Raw genomic sequence first — 19,165 nt, 5'->3', positions numbered from 1 at the left:
GGCAGAAAATTTATCATGTTTAACACTCTTATGACCATAAATATAACAAGTATTTTCTTTTGTTTTATGGCTTTAAAATTGTAATAAAGTGTAAAATGTTTGTAACTCTGCTCCTTTTTTCAGAACAACCTCACAATAATGCTGGAATGAAGCTGAATCATTTAGTAAACAGTTGAGTGTTCAAATAAAAACCAGTGTGACTGTAAACTGTCCCTCCTCATGTCACCATCTACAGAAACAGTCTTCTGGGACACCTGACCAACCAGGTGGGCTTTATTTGTGACGTTTCCATAATTTTATAAAAGCTGCTGTTGAAGATGATCAGACTTTCTCCTCCTTTTGGTTCTCTGCTCTCCCGTCGCGGTTCGCTCCGTTTCTTTCAGTGACGCTGCAAAGCTGGTTTCCCTCTAATAGCGATTTTTGGAGTAAAATGAATTACATCATGTGATACCTCGTTGGAAAGCTGGTTTTATGTATTTTTAGCAACCGTTTGAATTATTCTTATTCGATTAGTAATTCAGAAGTTATGACCCGGAGAATCTAGAGTGAGAAACATCCGTGATTCTTTGTGAGTTTCTTCAACACTTCAGGAGAAGTCTCTCTCATGTCTCATTTTCTGTCCCAGACATGCAGCTACCTGACTCTGCCCCACACACACTAACCACGGACTCAAACGCACGTAAACAAAAGCTCTGATATTAAAATCTATCCAGCTGACGTGAAGCAGGCAGAAAAAAAACTTACAGTTAGATGAACGCAGACTCCTGTCCGCAGGGAAAACACCGGTCTGTCGTCTCCATGGCTACAAGGTAGAGCGACAGTAAGGACAACCAATCACACGTTAGTATGATGCGGCAGAGCCAATCAGTGAGCTTGTAGGTGGGTCTAAGGGAAAATAGCCTTCAGCTTGAGGCGGCTGCCTCCGCATGGTCCTAGTGCCCAATTTGTATCACAGTATAACAGTTTTGTATGGTAAAATCTGACGAACGACCGGAAAAAGGGCACTTTGGGCACTTCGGACAAAAGGGGCAGGGTCTCAAGCAAGCCCCCCCCCCTGCACGTGCCTGCTGTCACACGACCAAAAACAACAGCTGCTGAGCTCAGGACCTTGTAGGCAAAACAGTTGAGGCCTGAAGGTTATGTAACTAGAAATAAAGATGAAGAATTAAGCACTGACCAAATTAAAGACGATACTTCATCGGCAGGGATTTACCCTCTGGTTGAAGTAGCTAACCCCAGATTCGGTGTAGGAGAGGACAATCGTCCGACAATATCTGTTTATCGACCTTGGACTCAAGACTGATACAGAGCAGGCAGCCAAAGGTTTGACCCCATATAATAATGATGTTGAACAATTCTGCTCTGATTTACACGAGTTGAGAAACAGCTTTGGTCTAAAGGGTCTAGAAATCATGAAAGTTGTCCAAACTGCTTTAGGGCACCGTTGGGGCAGGGTAGCAGGAAGGTATACAGGTGTTGATGCACAAGGGAAACCATTACCTGCTGGATCTGCAGATCTCACTACACAACTAGATGGTTTACTAGCAGTGTTGGGAGTAACACGGTACAAATGTAATTAATTGTAATGCATTGCTTTTTGCTGTAATGTGGTAATGTAAGGCATTACAGGGAAAGAAAATGGTAATATTTACTCGGTACAATTGTCAGTAACGTGGTAATTACAATGCATTTTTAAACCCAGAATCAAGATGTGGGTTTCCTAAAAATTCAAATTGCGGGAAGCCTGAAAAAAGATCCAGTATCCACATATATTACGTCATTTATGGACTCAGCTTTGCAGGCATTCTATGAGCAGAAAGGACGCAGCAGTAATGGCTCAAATACTCCAGCTGCATCCTGCGCACGGCTGCTGTTATATTCACAAAATCGCTCCACCAAAACAAAGTAATTTGTTTGCGATCGTTTATATCAGCCCAAATCTCTGGTACTTCATGTACTTTTCAGCTGAGTTCATTATCTGTGCCCCAGTAATTTCAACTCATTGCTGCTGGAGCGCAGCGCATATTAAGCTTTTTTTTTTTTTTGCGTTGGGTAGATCCCTTTGGCTGATTAGTTAGAAACTAGGAAATCTAGGAAACAGTTTTTCTGGAAGACGGAGAAAACATGCAGCATGCAGGAAGGTTAGGGAGAGAAAGGGCAGGAAATTATTCAAATAAAATGAAGAAAACAAAACAAAGTGCTTGAAAACAAAAAGAGTAGGTAGATTTATCCTCAATACACATTTTTACCAGTGAAAAGCAATAATATATAAGCATTTAATATTTATACTAGTGATAGAATAGGATCACCCCAGAAGTCAGTCCCACATCCAGGGCCGTATCAAGGAATTTGAGGACCAAGGCAATTATAGGCTTGGAGCCCCCACCACCTCACTCCCTGCTCAATTAATATAAGATGGCAGAGTGCTGAGAGCACAGATTGTTGTTGCTTTTATTTAATAAACAATTATTTTAAAGCACTGTTATTATATCTGACTGTTTTTAACAGCAATCCTAGCTCAGATACCACATCACCTTCCACATATATGTCATGAGCTCACTGAGTGTCACATGACCAGATTCATACTGAAGTTGTTTTGGTGAAAGTAACTTAAAGTAATGGAAAAGTAGTGCAATGCCTTACATTTTAAAATCAGTAATATTGTAATGTAATGAATTACTTTAAAATGAGGGTAACAAGTAATAAATAATTAATTACAGTTTTGAAGTAACTTGCCCAACACTGTTTACTAGACAGGTTAAAGACAGCTTTCAGAAAAACAGCTGATTATTGTAAAATTAGTGAAGTTAAGCAGAAACCTGATAAAACCCCGTCAGATTTTCTAAGCAGGTTGGAACCTGTGTTCGAATACAATTCAGGCATCCCTTTTAATGCTGACGAGAGAGAAGCTTATCAGCAGGAATTTAAAAAGCCATTTTTGGACGGTTTGCTTCCCCCAGTTCATACATTTGTAGAGAAATATTGGGTCCACAGACCAAGAGGTTCTGTTGCAGACACAGTGGAGAAAGCTACACACGCTACGAAAAACATGACCTCGACCAGTACAAACAACACATTCCTTAGCTCAGATGACACATTAGCATTTGCAGGATATCAGTCACGTTATGCATCAAGAGGCAGAAAAAATCCTAGGCCCAGAGGCAAAGGTAGAGGATTCTATAATGGCAGAGATATTAGTTGCTGGATCTGCCACAAGAAGGGACATCTAAGCCGTAACTGCATGCACAACTCATCAAATGTCACGGATGACAAGATTATTGATAACCCAAACAGTGTTAATAATCGTTATCCTGGGTTTCAGGCATGGCTAGACTCAGAGGCTGACATGGGATACAGTTCCAAAGCCAGATGACATTGTAACTGAGGGAGGAGGTGAAGATGACATGACCGTTGACATTTTTGCTGCACTCAAAAAATGGTCGGATTTCTCCAAGGCTCCCACATGCGTTATCTTGTTTAATGGAAAGCCTTATAGTTGTTTATGTGGCACAGGGGCCTGCAGAACGGTTCTTACATCAACTCCCCCTGAAGCTGCTTTCTCATCTGACAAGATTCTCATAAAAACTGCAGCTGGCCATGCAAAACAGCACAAATTAACAAATCCAGTAAATGTTTAACACAAAGTAACGTGGAGGAAAGCACAAGTAGCCCTTCTAATTGATCCTACCTGCCCTGTCAATCTTCTTGGTAGGGATCTCATGGTGAAAATGGGTATTTCAATTGTCTGCACACCTAAGGGCATGACTTCTGAAATAAACCCACCTGACGCACAAGACATATTTGTCTTAAAGGGTGATGGACCACCCTGCTATTGGTGGTCTCTGGACCTCACATCCACCTCTGTAGCTAAAGAGTTAACTAAGCTGGCATTTGACAAATCAAAAGAGAAGAATTATGACTGTTTTGGAATATCTCATCTTATGCCACCTGAGGAGTTCCATGTTACACTCAAGATACAAAAAAGAACCTGGACCTGACATGACCTATGACACTAAGTTCCACAAGAAGAGAGATTATTCTATCACCCTCCAGCACTTGTATGTCACACCAACCGGGAATGCTGTTTGTTCAGTTATCTTGTCTCCGGAACAACGCAATCTCTCCCACGTCACACCCGCACATTTATCTATACTGAAAGAACCAAACCGCCCTTGGAAAAGCTTGGGTCATGTCCTTGCTTGTGCGATGGACACAGACCTTGATAATGATGACTCTGATGGCTGGAAGAGCAGTTCACTATCTGGTACATGTAGATTTACACTAGGCTGGAAGTTGAAGGTTTCTCCCCAAACACACCTGCATGAATGAGACGTCGATACGTTCCTGTATGCAACAGTTTTGGAGGACTTTCCTGAACTTGAAAATATTCCTTCTGACTTATGGTCCAATGGTCCTACGGATGTAGGATTAAGGATTGTTTACCTGTTCAAGTGCATGCAAAATCAAACTACAGACCACTAATAAGGCAGTATCCAATCAGCAAAGAGGCTGAAGACGGTATAATGCCAGTAATTCTAAGCATGTTTGAGCCAGGAATCATCAGACTTTCTCCTGAGTCAACATGTAATACTCCTATCTTTCCTGTTAAGAAAAGTGGCAGGAATGAGTGGAGGCTTGTACAGGACCTGAGACTCGTGAACCAGTCAATAGTCCGAGTGGCATCTGATGTGCCCAACCCACACACAGTTCAGAATCAGAATCAGAAAAAGCTTTATTGCCAGCGCTCCAGCGACCCAGAGCATAGGAACTTGACTCCGCAGCACAGCCTGACCAAGGTTACACACACACACACATGTAGACAAAACAGATACAGGCAGTCCACGAGAGCAGCCAGAACGGCGCTCATTTCATTTAGATTAAAAGGGAATTACATGAGGATAAATTGGGGGAGGGAAAAAAAGGCATACCAGAGTTACTCCCGGCAGGGCTTAGCTTTGCTATGCAAAAAAAAAAAAAAAAACTGCCTCAAACATATAAGCACGAACATCAACAGTCACAACATGAGACTTCGATAGGGAGGCGGGGGGGCTGGGATCCTGTTTCCCAAGCGGAAGCAGCCCTGTATGGCGCTCAGCCACTGTAGTCACATGTGGGAGGGAGATCTTGGGAGGAGCGCAAAGCACATTGACACCTGCAGGTTGATGACCTCGCTAGGCTGAAGTCCACCAATCCGAAGGGGGGGGGGGGGGGGGTTCACAGCATCTGTCTGCATTCCTTCGTGGGGGTTTGTTGTTGGCATCTTGAAGGCTGCCATGGCGTCAGATTCGGATAACAAGACTTTGTTTGGGTCAGGCTGAGATAATTTTCCTCTCTGCCTTAAAGTCTGTAACTGATCATTCAAGTCCTCCACTTCTGAGCCAAATTACCCCAGACAAACAATGGTTCAGTTATTGATCTAAGTAACGCATTTTCTCAGTACCTTTACATAAGACTCTTGACATTGGTTCGGTTTCATGTTTAAAGGGAAAAAATTCACATTCACAAGGTTAGTTCAGGGGTATGCTAACAGTCCACATGAATACACACAAGCACTCAGGGCATCCCATGTCCAGCTGTGTACCTCCTGCACACACTCAGATGATACTTTATGTAGATGACATACTGATCACATCTGACACACAAGCTCACTGTAAAGAAAGCACATTACAGGTCTTGCAACACTTCTATGAACAAGGCCACAAGGTTTCACTCTCAAAATTGCAGTTGTGGAGACCTTCAGTGACGTATCTTGGTCACACTCTTTCCGGTGAAGGAAAAGCTTATTTAGATACTCGGAAAACTGCTATTCAAGACGCAGCTAAACCTAAAACAAAGAAACAAATGATGTCATTTTTGGGTCTCTGCAACTTTTGCAGAACCTGGATACCTGATTATGCATTCGTGGTGTCGCCACTTCAGATTATCATTTATGGCAAAGACCTAGCTCTATATGACTAAATCAGTTGGACTCCTGAGGCAGAAAAGGCTTTTGTGGAGTAAAAGAAAACTTCTACAAACAAATGTTGTTCTATCCTTGCCTGACTACTCCAAAGACTTTTTTCTCTCTGTGGATGCAGCAGAGAGGCACATGAAGGCGTTGTCTCTACATCGTTGTCGTAGCCACATATTGAAATAGTGCGCTGTGGAAGCCTGAACCCAGCTTCACTTTTACCTACTGACATGGATGGAGAACACTATTGCTGCAAAACACTCACGAATGAAATGATAAAACCACGTGTTGACATTTTAGACCAGGGCTGCCAACTTTTGAACATTTCAAAGAGTGAGACGGGGTCATTTTGTGCTCTACATTTTATTTTTTCATTTCTACTCTGTATGGAAGAGGATTAGAGCCACTGACAAGAAAAAAATCAAAGAAAGAGAATTCTTGCATTTTTCTCAGAATTCTGACTTTTTTTCTCAAAATTATGACTTTTAATCTCAGAATTCTGACAGGGAATTGAGGGGAAAAAGTCAGAATTCTCTTTCTTTTCTTTTTTTTTCTTTTCAGTGGCCCTAATCCTCTTCCGTACCTCTGACTTTACAGAGGGAACTGACCTTTGTTTAACACAAATTTTTTTTTCGTGAGGACAATTTAACATCCAACTCTCCTGAACTTCTTCACATTATCCATCTATCTATTTATCTATCTATCTATCTATCTATCTATCTATCTATCTATCTATCTATCTATCTATCTATCTATCTATCTATCTGCAGTAAAGAGTTACAGCTACATGTCACAAATGTCACACAGGAACTTTAAATGATAATTAATGTAATTATTTTTAAATGCCATCTAGGGGTGGGCAATATCATGTCATTCATAACATTAACCGTTATTATTTCCTTCCAAGAAAAACAATCTATCATGTTAAGCTAACTTCATGATGTACTTGCATCCATTAAACACAGGATTATGTTCATGTGGTCATCAGCATGAAGTTATTGAAGTTATCAAACATGGCTGCAGTCAGTTTTACTGTAATCTGTGTCTCTAAGTGTGTGTGCTGCTGTAATGAGTGGATGTCCCCACTGTGGGACTAATATAATTTACTCTATTGTATTATATTAATTCATATCAGCCAGTAGGGGGAAAAACGTTTGAGGAATTTTGGCCTTTCCAGGCTTCCGTACCAGTAACCTGGTTATAGAGGCAATGGCCGTGTTCGAGTTGAGCTGCGCCTCACCTGGAAAACAGACGAGAGCAGACGGAAGCAGCAGGGGGAGTGGCTGAAAGCCGGCGTTTAAGTCGGACAGATTTCCCTACATGTGTAGCTCACGGGTGACGATGGATGAAGATATCGCGTTAAGAGTTCATACTTGTTTAATTTTCAATTGTAATTATGGTGCCTGTTAGCAGCTGAAACACATCCTCATGTGCTTCTGGATATCATATATTGCATATGAAGACATGACTGTAATAATAAGTAAAGGTTATCAGCTGCAGGTTTAGTGTGCTCATAGGAAATGTGACAAAAGAACACAAAACATATTCCTCTTTATGGCCTATATAGTTGTCATCATCAACGTTACATGATTTACAGAATACATGTGACCAACTAACATTTCATGTTCTACCACCGGATGTTTGGATCAAAATATGAACCAATCAGATCTTAGATCAGGTGAGAGCCAGGCGTTTCCCGTCATCCCCTAGGTTTTGCAGCCGGTGGAGAGCAACTGCAATGCCTTGCTCCAAAATCTGCGGCCGCCTTGATCTCACGAGTATATCGTTGCCTACGTATGCATGATGTCAGAGCAAGTCGGCGTCAAGTTGGACACAAATCTAACCGGCATGCACTACGCGCCGATCACCGGTGATCGAATCTGCGCAGAGCTGGCTCATCTCGAACACAGCCAATAATACCTAGCTGCAGGCGCAGCCCCGGCCAAACACGCCCCATGTACAAAACACAGCCCCCGGCCAAACACACCCCTATGTACAAAACACGCGTGCATGTACGAAGACGAGAACTCGCATGCGTGTTGCAACAGATGGAAATGATGGTTCAGGTAAAGACAGATTTATATTTTTACAACTTGCGATGATTTTGTACTTCAAATTTGAACGTTTAAGACATAGTTTGTTAGCGCATTAGTGATTTTTTTCTGAAACACTTTTATATAGAGAATTAGTGCTGCCTCAACCTCCTCTTCTTTCATTGGGTCACTGGAGTTTAAATTAAGTGGATGAGAAACCCATGGAGAGGGCTCTGCATAAATGAGAGTAAAGTTGAATTTTAAACGCGTGAAAACTGTCACAAAGTGGCGTTAAAAGCGGCGTTTTGTGTCACAGAGCGGCGAAATAAGCTGCGTTCAATGTCCGTACCAAACGCCGTTTTTTACGCCACCCACACAGGGAACGCGTCTGGGATTAGGGTGACGTAAAAAACGGCTTTCAATGTCCGGAAAAAACGTCGTATTTTACGGGCGTTCTACAAGGACCGTTAAGAACGGCGTCAAATACGGCGTTCTGGGAGAGTTTTTGCGACGTTTTTTTTGCCATCTCTTAACTAGATGGGTTGGAAAAGTGGCGTATTGTGATGGTTTTGGCTTTCCACAGGGGTGTGGCGTGAGAGCGTGTGAAGAGGGTCAAATGCGTGTGTCTCACGCTCAGTGCGTACGAGTTGGCAGCCTTGTTTTAGACACTCCTCAGCCTGACTATATCTCTCTTTATGTTGATGGTTCAGCTAAAAAAGATGCGTCTCGAAAAAACTTAGTTGGTTATGCAGTGACCATTCAGACATCAGTCATTGAAGCTAAACCATTGCCCTCTCATTGCTCTGCCCAGGTGGCTGAATTAGCAGCTGTGACTAGAGCCTGCCAGCTTCACTCAGGACAAGACATAAACATTTTCACTGATAGTATGTTCACTCTTCAGTGCACCACTTTGCCCAGATTTGGAAAAACAGAGGCATGGTCACCTCCACTGGTAAACAGCTGACTCACGCTTCAAGGATCTTGGAGCTTCTGGATGCTGTGCAACTCCCATGCAAGTTATCGCTGTGCAAATGCCCTGCACATCAAACAGATGACTCTGACACTACGAGAGGCAATAATTTTGCAGATAAAGCAGCTACGGCTGCAGCCTTCATGCTTCTCACCTTTGGAGCTTCATGTTACTGCTCCGAAACACTTTCTTATGACATCCTCCGTGAGACACAGACTTCTGTTCCTGATCAGGAACAGCGGACCTGGCTTAGATTTAAACCTGTAAATAGTGATGATGTGTTGCATGTAAATAACAAACCTAGTTTACCTAGGTCTTTGTTTCCCACTGCTGTTCTTATGAGTCATGTATCTCATGTCTCGAAGGGGGGGATGGCTCAGTTAATCAATAGTACATTCCACACTATTCATTTTTCTACTTTTGCAAATGACTATTGCAGAAAATGTTTAATCTGTATGAAAAACAACGCTCAAGGGTAGGGATGGGTACCTTTGACATTTGAATCGATTCGGTACTAATTCCCGGTACCTAGGAATCGATACCGGTACTTAACGGTACCAATTTTCGATACTTTTGAGTGTTTTATATTTTAATTCTCTTTAATAATTAACCCTTACCCAACGTTTAAATTTTCTAACGTTAAAGTCATTAGAGCACAAAAAAATGCACTTAGAAAGCTTCCTTTAGAAATATTATATAATATTTCATAATTCCCAATTTTTTTACATGAATTTCATCCTTGGCTTCAGCCCTAACAAAATATAATAAAATATGTGTGTGTTTCTCAGATTTAACCCCTTTATTGCCAGGTTTATGAGCAAAACCCGAAGTTTGAAAACTGTACAAAAAATGAAAAAATCAAATCATTTTTTGTGTGTTATGTCCAGATGACCTTTTTTGTGGGTAAGTTTTCACAGCCTTGGAGTGTCACAAATAGGCATAAAAATATTTTTTGCTCACTTTGTAGTTTTTGTGTAATGTCATATTTTCTAAAATACTCACGTTAAAGTCATTAGAGCACAAAAAAATGCACTTACAAAGATAACCAGTTGAACACTTTATTAAAGCACACGAACAAAGAAAAAGTGTGTGTGTGTGTGTGTGTGTGTGTGTGTGTGTGTGTGTGTGTGTGTGTGTGTGTGTGTGTGTGTGTGAGAGAGAGAGAGAGAAAGAGAGAGAAACACAGAGGGGAGTGAGCTAACAGCTGCAGGCTGAGCACACAACTGTTGAGTGCTCCTTGCACACAGCCTGACCACATGCTTGGCAAAAGCGTGCATGCACGCTCCTCTTCCCTCTGCAAAGGTGGCATTTTTCTTTGTCTGCTCCTGGGCTGGTGCTGCACCTGCAACAAAGCTGCAGCGCTGCTGGACCGCGGCAAGCGAGTGCACCTCGCCTGGGCTGGTCTCACCATGGAGCTCCAGATGCTCCTCTTCTGCTGGTTCCAGGCCAGTTCCAGACAGCCACAGGACCAGGGCATTGTAGGCGCTCACATCTAACATGTTGCAGAAGAGCGACATGGGCCAACGTCTGGTCTTGCGGCGGCAGCTGAGCTGGAATAAAAATAAATGAATAAATAAATTACATATGCAATTAGGTTGGTAAATTATAATAAAACAAAATAAAATAAATAAATTACCTTGTCCAAGTTGTCATCTGCCCCTTTGCAGCGGTTGTAATCGATGATTACGGTCGGCTTCTGCTGCGGTCCCTCCTGGATCTGAACCTGATGGGGTTTGGTGCCGAGGAGCAGAATGTTCTGCCGGCGCTTTGGAGTAGCTCACCGCGGTGGCGGTGGAGGTGAAGCCGAACAGGGAGGACAGACCCGCTCTGCTTTGCATCTGGAGCAGCTGTGGGGGCAACTCTGGCTTGTTGCGCCTAACTGTTCCCACAAGACAGATTTTTTTTTAGCAGCTCCTCTCCAAGAACCAGCGAGCTGTCCTCAATAGTTTGGATGTAGCTGACAGCGAGGCGGGTGATCCCACAATGGCGGACGTCTGGAGCCCGAAAGGGAATCCTGGTGTCGGGGACCAGGCGATCCCGCTCTTTGATTGCCACAAAGGATGGTCCCATCTCTCCTCTGCGGCAACCACCTCCTCATCTGAACCTTCTTCCATTTCTTCCCCTGAATCAGGCCCTGGGGTAAAGGCCTGATCTTCAGCCTCTTCATCCGAAGAACAGCTGTCATCCGTGGATGAGGATGAGGCTGACTCTCCCTCTTCCTCAAGCTGCTGAAACACCTCCAGGGCTTCATTCACGTTGAATCTTCTTCTCATGGTTGCGGTTCAAAGAAATGAATCCTGATCTGAGTCTCATATATGTACTTTTAGTCAATTGGTGCACCTGTGTAAGCTGCCCCTACTGAATGTAAACAAAATTCGATTCTGCAGGAATTTGTTTTGAAAAACAAATGTACGCCTTTGAAGTTTTTCAGCCTTCATCTTAGCTTTCATCCATGCAAATGCTTTGTACTTATTGAAATAACATTTTGCAAAAGTAAAATCATGAATGAGTATCTGAAATTTAGCAGAAAATCCTGAAGTCAACAGAGTGTGAGAACCTGTGCCCCCCCCCCCCCCATACACTCCCATTGCCCACACCTGCTCAACCACTCCAGATAATGATCACAGATCTGTCTTTTGAAGATCTGTAAAGTGCTTGGATACCTACATACACGCATGCCTGCACAATCACACACAAAGGAACACATGTCAAAATGCTATTTTGCAGAATGAGCTAATTTTGTACATTCAGTCAGGCTTATTTTTTGAAAGAACACTGAAAAAGCACAATTACAAAAAAATTCAGAACACACACATGCAAACTATTGTATGGCATCTCTAAATAACACACAAACCATTTTTTTGCAAAATATGTAATATAATGGGCAGTCAGAGGTAAAGAAATACAGCTAAATCATTCAGTTTAAATGCTGGGTCAGCCATTGCCCTGCTATATATGGAGAAAGTATGCCATGTAGTGAAAAACGGTAAAAACTGCTTCTTACATTTGTGATGAGACTGTATACATGGGCACAATCATAATTTTTTAAAATTATGCCAATATATATGCTAATTCAAAATATATGATTTACATGAAAGTCAATGGCACAAAAAATGCTTCAATTTGCTTAACTGTACAAAATGATTTCCACGTTTTAAAAAAGTAGGTTGAATATTTTTTCAAACTTTTTTTTGTAATTCCTTCCAAAATACACATCCTCCATAAAAATTAGATAAATTGCATTAACATAGCCAAAGTTATTCACAAAAATACACGTGTCAGCACAAAAAAATGCTCTAATGTGAGGTAAGGGTTAAATATATATTTTTCTCAATATATAACCATATTTGATAAATATCATGATAAATAACATTCAACTGTTTGTATTTTAACATTGTCCTTGTAGTTTTATAAGCTGATAATTAAACTGAAGCAAACATCTTTACTGTGAACTAAATTTACTGTGTATCTTCATTCCTTTTGCCGTCTCTTTTCATTTGATTTTTCCTACTGGGAAGCTAGAATTTCCGAGGAGAAAGCGAACGCACCATCAGCTGATAACAACGGTGGCAATGGAAGCTAACATATCAAGCTAACATTATCTTAAATAGTTTATTTATCTGCTGGAGCAGATTAAAACGATGATGCCTCACACTTAGATCGTTGTCGCTGGTTTTATCTTCACCCAGTCACCCGTCGCTTTTAGTAAAGTGAAGCCAAACTTTAGAGCGCATTCATGTTCTTCTAGTCAGTGATTTGGAGTTCTGAGGAGAAAGCGAACGCACCATTAGCGAAACGGAGGCTAACATAACAAGCTACCGTTATCTTAAAAATTTTATTTACCTACCGGAGCAGATTAAGATGAGGATGTCTCACTTAGATCGTCGCTGGTTTCATCATCACCCAGTTACCCATCACATTTAGTGAAGTGGACCCAAGCTTTAGCGTGCGTTCTTTCTACCATGCTGCTCTGTTTACAACTCGCTCGCAGCGGCCGACGACATAACGCTCTTGTGCATGTGCAGCTGTCTTGGCAAGTTCTCGATATGAAGGACGGGTACCAAAACAAGGCACTGTTTCAAATGAAGTGAATCGGTGCTCGGTCGGTACTATGGAATTCGGTCGGTACCTTAAAAACTACCGAATTCTGTACCCATTCCTACTCAAGGGCGATTAAGAACAAAACGGGGACACTTCCCAACACCTGATTATCCATTTCACACATGGACTTTATTGAACTATCAAAGATGCAAGAAACAAAATATTGTTTAGTGGTAATAGATGCTTTATCCAGGTGGCCAGAAATATATATCCCACAAAGAAAAAATACGCTTTAACAGTGGCAAAGGTGTTGTGCAATCATTTTTTTTCCAACTTACAGAATTCCATTGGTTATTAGATCAGATAATGGGACACATTTTGTGAATGAGGTATTGACCAGGTGCTCTGAAACATTAGGGTTTGAGCTGAAACATCGTTCTTATCACCCCTCTTCAGCCGGCTTGGTTGAACGTACAAACGGAACGATTAAAAATAGATTGGCGAAAACAGTGGCTGAGACAGGCTGTCCATGGCCAGAGTGTGTCTCACTAGTAAAACTGTGGATGAGGGTAACAGCTCCCTCTGGTGGACCAACACTATTTGAAGTGGTTTATGGAAGATTTCCTGTTCCCCATATCATGAATCCTGTGGTCCACAGTGGCAGAGAAAATACTTTAGCAGATTGGATGGTTAAATTGTTTACTGATAAACAAGTCAAAATAAACAATGATCTCCCAGAACCCTCGTGTGCTTAATCGCCCTCACAGGTAATGAAATCAGGAAATTGGGTTCTGATTAAGGTGCTGAAATGAGACAACTGGCGCTGCCTGAAGTGGGAAGGCCCGTTTCAAGTTCTCCTTACCACCCCACTGCTGTAAAGATTGCCGAGAGGCCATCTTGGATTCATCTATCCCACTGCAAGCTCATCATCGACTAACTGCTATTAGAGCACAATGAAGTCCGGCTTCAATGGCGTGATGGTAACAATAGGTACTCATGTCTCAAACCTGGTGAAGATAAAGATCTGCTCCAAGCTTGATGGTTACACCATATTGTTGATTTTGGTATTCACGTTCATGGCCCTGCATTTCAATCAATCAACTTTATTTATATACACCACTTAATCCTGTAATACATGCAACTCAAAGTGTTAACAAATTAAAAAGGCCCCACATACCCTCCCATCCCCAGAATTTTAAAAACAGCCTGACAATAAAAACCCCATCACAACACTCCTCCACCCACTCACACACACACACTTGTGTGGATGCTCGTATGTCTCTTTAAATGTGTCTTTTGGTGAAATCTTTGTCCACAGAGCTCACAGACAAAAGGCTTCTCTCCTGTGTGAACTCTCATGTGTTTGTTTAAACTTGCCTTTAGGGTACATCTGTATCCACAGAGCTCACAGGCAAAAGGCTTCTCTCCTGTGTGAACTCTCATGTGTGTGTTTAAATTTGCCTTTTGGGTACATCTGTATTCACAGAGCTCACAGGCAAAAGGCTTTTCTCCTGTGTGAACTCTCATGTGTGTGTTTAAACTTGCCTTTTGGGTACATCTGTATCCACAGAGCTCACAGGCAAAAGGCTTCTCTCCTGTGTGGACTTTCATGTGTGTGTTTAAAGTTGCCTTTAGGGTACATCTGTATCCACAGAGCTCACAGGCAAAAGGCTTCTCTCCTGTGTGAACTCTCATGTGTCTGTTTAAATGTGCCTTCAGGGTACATCTGTATCCACAGAGCTCACAGGCAAAAGGCTTCTCTCCAGTGTGGACTTTCATGTGTGTGTTTAAAGTTGCCTTTAGGGTACATCTGTATCCACAGAGCTCACAGGCAAAAGGCTTCTCTCCTGTGTGAACTCTCATGTGTCTGTTTAAATGTGCCTTTTGGGTACATCTGTATCCACAGAGCTCACAGGCAAAAGGCTTCTCTCCTGTGTGAACTCTCATGTGTTCGTTTAAATGTGCCTTTTGGAAACATCTGTATCCACAGAGCTCACAGGCAAAAGGCTTCTCTCCTGTGTGACCTCTCATGTGTGTGTTTAAATGTGCCTTTTGGGTACACCTGTATTCACAGAGCTCACAGGCAAAAGGCTTCTCTCCTGTGTGAACTCTCATGTGTTTGTTTAAACTTGCCTTTTGGGTACATCTGTATCCACAGAGCTCACAGGCAAAAGGCTTCTCTCCTGTGTGAACTCTCATGTGTTTGTTTAAACTTGCCTTTTGGGTACACCTGTATTCACAGAGCTCACAGGTAAAAGGCTTCTCTCCTGTGTGAACTCTCATGTGTTTGTTTAAACTTGCCTTTTGGGTACATCTGTATCCACAGAGCTCACAGGCAAAAGGCTTCTCTCCTGTGTGAACTCTCATGTGTTTGTTTAAACTTGCCTTTAGGGTACATCTGTATCCACAGAGCTCACAGGCAAAAGGCTTCTGTCCGGTGTGGCCTTTCATATGATGGGTTAAATTGGACTTATGGCTAAATCTTTTTCCACAGTCATCACAACAAAATGATTTTGGTTGTTTCATGACTTTTCTGCATGAGCCTCCATGTTGCTTCTCTTTCACACATTTTGTATTATCCGAACACTCTGAAGACTTTACTGCTGAATGACTTGTCATTCTCACATGTTTCTGAAGAGACCACTTGTGGAGGAACCGTATACCACACACAGGGCAGCTAAATGATTTGTTGACTGTCTTAATATCTGACTTCGAAGACTTGTTCTCATTACAGCCATGGTCTCCGTTTCCAGGTTCTGGCCCAGAGTCTGAATGCTCAGAGTCTAGATTCACATCATCTTCATCTTCTCCACCAACTTCAATCTCTGAAGAATCAGACGTCTTTTCATTAGGGTCCAGATCTAGGTTCTTGCTAGTTTCTGCTCCTCCACCAACTTTTGCTGTCATCTGCCCAGCCAAGCTGCTGGTTGGGACACCTCCATCTTTCATTTGATGGTTGTGGAAATGTAAGAGCAGAGGTTTCTCATCCGTCTCTTCTCTCTTCCTTGAAACTGCAGTGAACCAAGCAGAAATATATAACATAAAAATATTCAGTAAAAAGAGAAGACAAAATACCTAGGGGTGTTTTTGCAATCAGTAGTATACATAACCAATGTTGGTAAACACATTACTATTTATGGTAATGCATTACTTTTACAAATAACTATGAATCTAATGAGCTGCTTTTAAGCCCAGACATCACTATGCGATTGGTAGAAGGAAAAAAAACGCGAACTGCAAATTCTGATTAACGCTTCTCAGAGCCAGTCAAACCAGCCGTCCGTCGCTGCTACTGTGGAGCCTAGAGATAAAATTATGTTTATTAATTCTTGATCATGGACTCCATCAAATGAATGTAATATGTATTTCTCTATTCCTCTCTGCATGCCCACTAGTTCAGAACTCATTCAGACACACCCACACAAGCCACTCACACACAAACACACACTCTCTCTCTCTCTCTCTCACCCCCCCCTCTCTTCCCCCACCCCCCCCTCGTGCATCTTGCCACAGTTATAACTGTTTGACTTGTTGATCATTGTCTCCTCCCTCCAACTACAGGAAATGGGTTATTGATAAACATATTGATAAAATCCATGACAGACCCTGACAGCAGCATCGCATCAGCCCCTCCCTTCCTTTCCCTAACACTGAAGGCGCGCAGCGGCAAAAATGTAAACATATCTGCTGAACCTTTGTGAGAGTGCTGTACACGGCGCGGAGGAAGCTCGTTAAAATGTGTCAAAACTGTAACTGTATTTTTCACTGAAGCATGAAAAAGACAGTGTTGCTCAGTGCAACACTTGTCATGGAGAAGTTTCCCGTTGTGGGACAGACCCAGGGACATTTAATACATCGAACCTCATTGCGCATTTGAAGAAGCATCACACAAAGCTGCATGAGGATTTTCACAAGACCACGGAGGCGAAGAAACAATTCCCTGGCGTTAAACAACAAACGCTGCCTGAAACCTTTGCAAAGCATGAGAATCTCCCGAGAGATACCAAAAAGGCATTAACCCTAACAGAGAAGATATGCCAGTTTATTGTGCTTGATGACTAGCCCGTCGGTGGTGAGTAATGTCGGGTTTAGATGCTTAATTGAACACCTCGAGCCTCGCTACGTAATGCCCCCAGCCGCCACTCCATTGTCAACAAGACCATACCCCAGATTCATAAACAAGTTAAAACGTGTATTGCTACACATCTGGATAAAGCAAGTGCTGTTAGCTTCACTTATTTTTGGCAGACTGTGAAATTGAAACGTTGGACACAGAACTTGTAGCAGTTGCAGTTTTTTTCGATTGCTAAAATTCAAAAAGCAAAAATGAGGCACAATTTTCACAACCTCTACTTCTGTTCCCAATTGCTTGACTCAATTTATCACTACTTAAGATTTCCTTATCATATTAGAACTCTGATTTTCCTCCTTTACACTCTGATGTCAATTTCACATTACCTTGCTGTCAAAACACAACACACAATTTTCAGGTTTACACACACTTTCCACATAAATTCTCAAAGCTTCAATCAACAACACACAAATATTCAAATCTCCAAACTTTCGGGTCTGGCGAGCAATTTGCAATCAAGGACTGCAGCATAAAAGTAAGTTTCCACAAGGCTACCCAGGTGTATGAGTGGTTTCAGGACCACCCACGGTATTCCATTTTATAACATCCACCTTATTCCCCCTTCCTCAATCCCACTGAGGAGTTGTTCTCAGCCTGGAGGTGGAAGGTGTTCGAAAGGAATCCACAGAGCAAGGTCCCACTGCTTCAAGCCATGGAGGAGCCTTGTAGAGATGTGGCCTTTGAGGCTTGTCAGGGCTTCATGAGGCACTCGAGGCGGTACTTCCAGAGCTGTTTGGACCAGTAGGACATCGCCTGTGATGTTGATGAGGCCCTCTGGCCAGAGAGAGACCGGCGGCATGATGCCCCATGATTATGCTTGGGGGAAGGGGGGGGGGGGGGGGGAGTTAACTGTAAAAATAAAATGTTTTGTCTCAAAATTTGTGTGTGTGTGTGTGTGGGGGGGGGGGGTTAACTGTAAAAATAAAATGTTTTGTCTCAAAATTTGTGTGTGTGTGTGTGGGAGGGGGGGGTGTTAACTGTAAAAATTAATGTTTTGTCTCAAAATTTGTGTGATGTCTAATGTTTCTCTCAGAGAAAAGTGGGCACTGTCATACATTCAGTGTGTAATTCCTTGTGTTGCCTTTCGACAATTGTGTTTTCAGTTTTGCTCTTCAGTGTTCTTTCCATGCTTGGTAGTGTTCACCCAAAGGCTACTTGTGTTTAAGCAATGAATGGTATGTGTGTCATGTGAAAATGTGGCTGTGTCTACCAAATGAAAACACGTGTGTCACGGTCTGAGGTGTATTCCTGCTGTCACTCCCTTTCTCTTGAGTTTTCCCTCTGCAGGTAGGTGTGTCTGGAGGTTAACCAAGCTGCAGCAGATCTGCTCATCAGCCAGCCAGGGGTATTTAAGCAGCTGAGAGACTCCTACACTTCGCTGGATGATTACTCTACCTGGGTACCTTCTAAGCCACCTCGTCACAGTATTTTCGAGCTCTTAGGACCTTTTGAGATTTTAGATGTGTATTGGATTTTGGATTTAGCATTTTACCCTTCCTGCTCTCGTTCACCAGATCAAACCTCCACCTTCATCCCCGACTGGCTATTCTCTGGAACTCCAACCTGCTTGTCTCTCAGCTTCTCCCTGGCCAGAACCACCTCCAGCTGCCCACCTAAGCTCCCTGGATCTCAGCAAACTCAGCTCCCTCCACGTCTCCCCTTCTGGATCTCAGTCTCAGGAATCCCCTCTCAGCCCAGACCGGACCACTCCTCCCTCAAGCTACTTTCCCCCCTCTACAGACTGTAAGTCCCCCGCACAATTCAGATTCCTTGTTTTCCCCCTCGAGTTGGATCTAACTCCCATCTGTCCACAGATTTCCTGCACCGGCTCCCTTTATGAAAGAACTCAGCTACATTCAAGCTGCCGGAGTTTGCGCAGCGTGCGCGCCTATTGAATCTGTGTGTGTGTGTGTGTGTGTGTGTGTGTGTGTGCGCGCGCGTGCGGCACAGCTCCATGAGCCGCTCAAGTCACCGCGTCTCGTTATTGGAGCTATTTAAACCAATGTTGTAAAATTACTTCTGCCCAGCCCAGATGTGCT

General features: G+C 42.7%; 1 protein-coding gene across 7 annotated transcripts in view; it reads right to left on the bottom strand.

Annotated features, from left to right (window-relative positions):
- Positions 1-19,165, bottom strand: part of LOC139063594 (zinc finger protein 665-like) — a 101,344-nt gene that overhangs the window by 57,882 nt on the left and 24,297 nt on the right. For 4 of the 7 annotated variants that reach the window (XR_011516973.1, XR_011516972.1, XR_011516975.1 and 1 more), the window contains one exon: positions 12,607-16,005. The exons of 1 other annotated variant lie outside the window; for it this stretch is intronic. The gene's annotated coding sequence lies outside the window, so the exon portion shown is untranslated. Of the gene's footprint in view, positions 1-744; positions 5,120-12,606; positions 16,006-19,165 lie in introns of those variants that run through there. 2 more of the 7 variants (XM_070545935.1, XM_070545934.1) reach the window with 2 other exon arrangements.

The sequence above is a fragment of the Nothobranchius furzeri genome, chromosome 17 (genome assembly GCF_043380555.1).
Source record: "Nothobranchius furzeri strain GRZ-AD chromosome 17, NfurGRZ-RIMD1, whole genome shotgun sequence".
In the NCBI taxonomy this organism is placed as follows: Eukaryota; Metazoa; Chordata; class Actinopteri; order Cyprinodontiformes; family Nothobranchiidae; genus Nothobranchius; species Nothobranchius furzeri.
The sequence above is the reverse complement of the archived record's forward strand: the minus strand, read 5'-3'. Positions and strand labels throughout refer to the sequence as shown.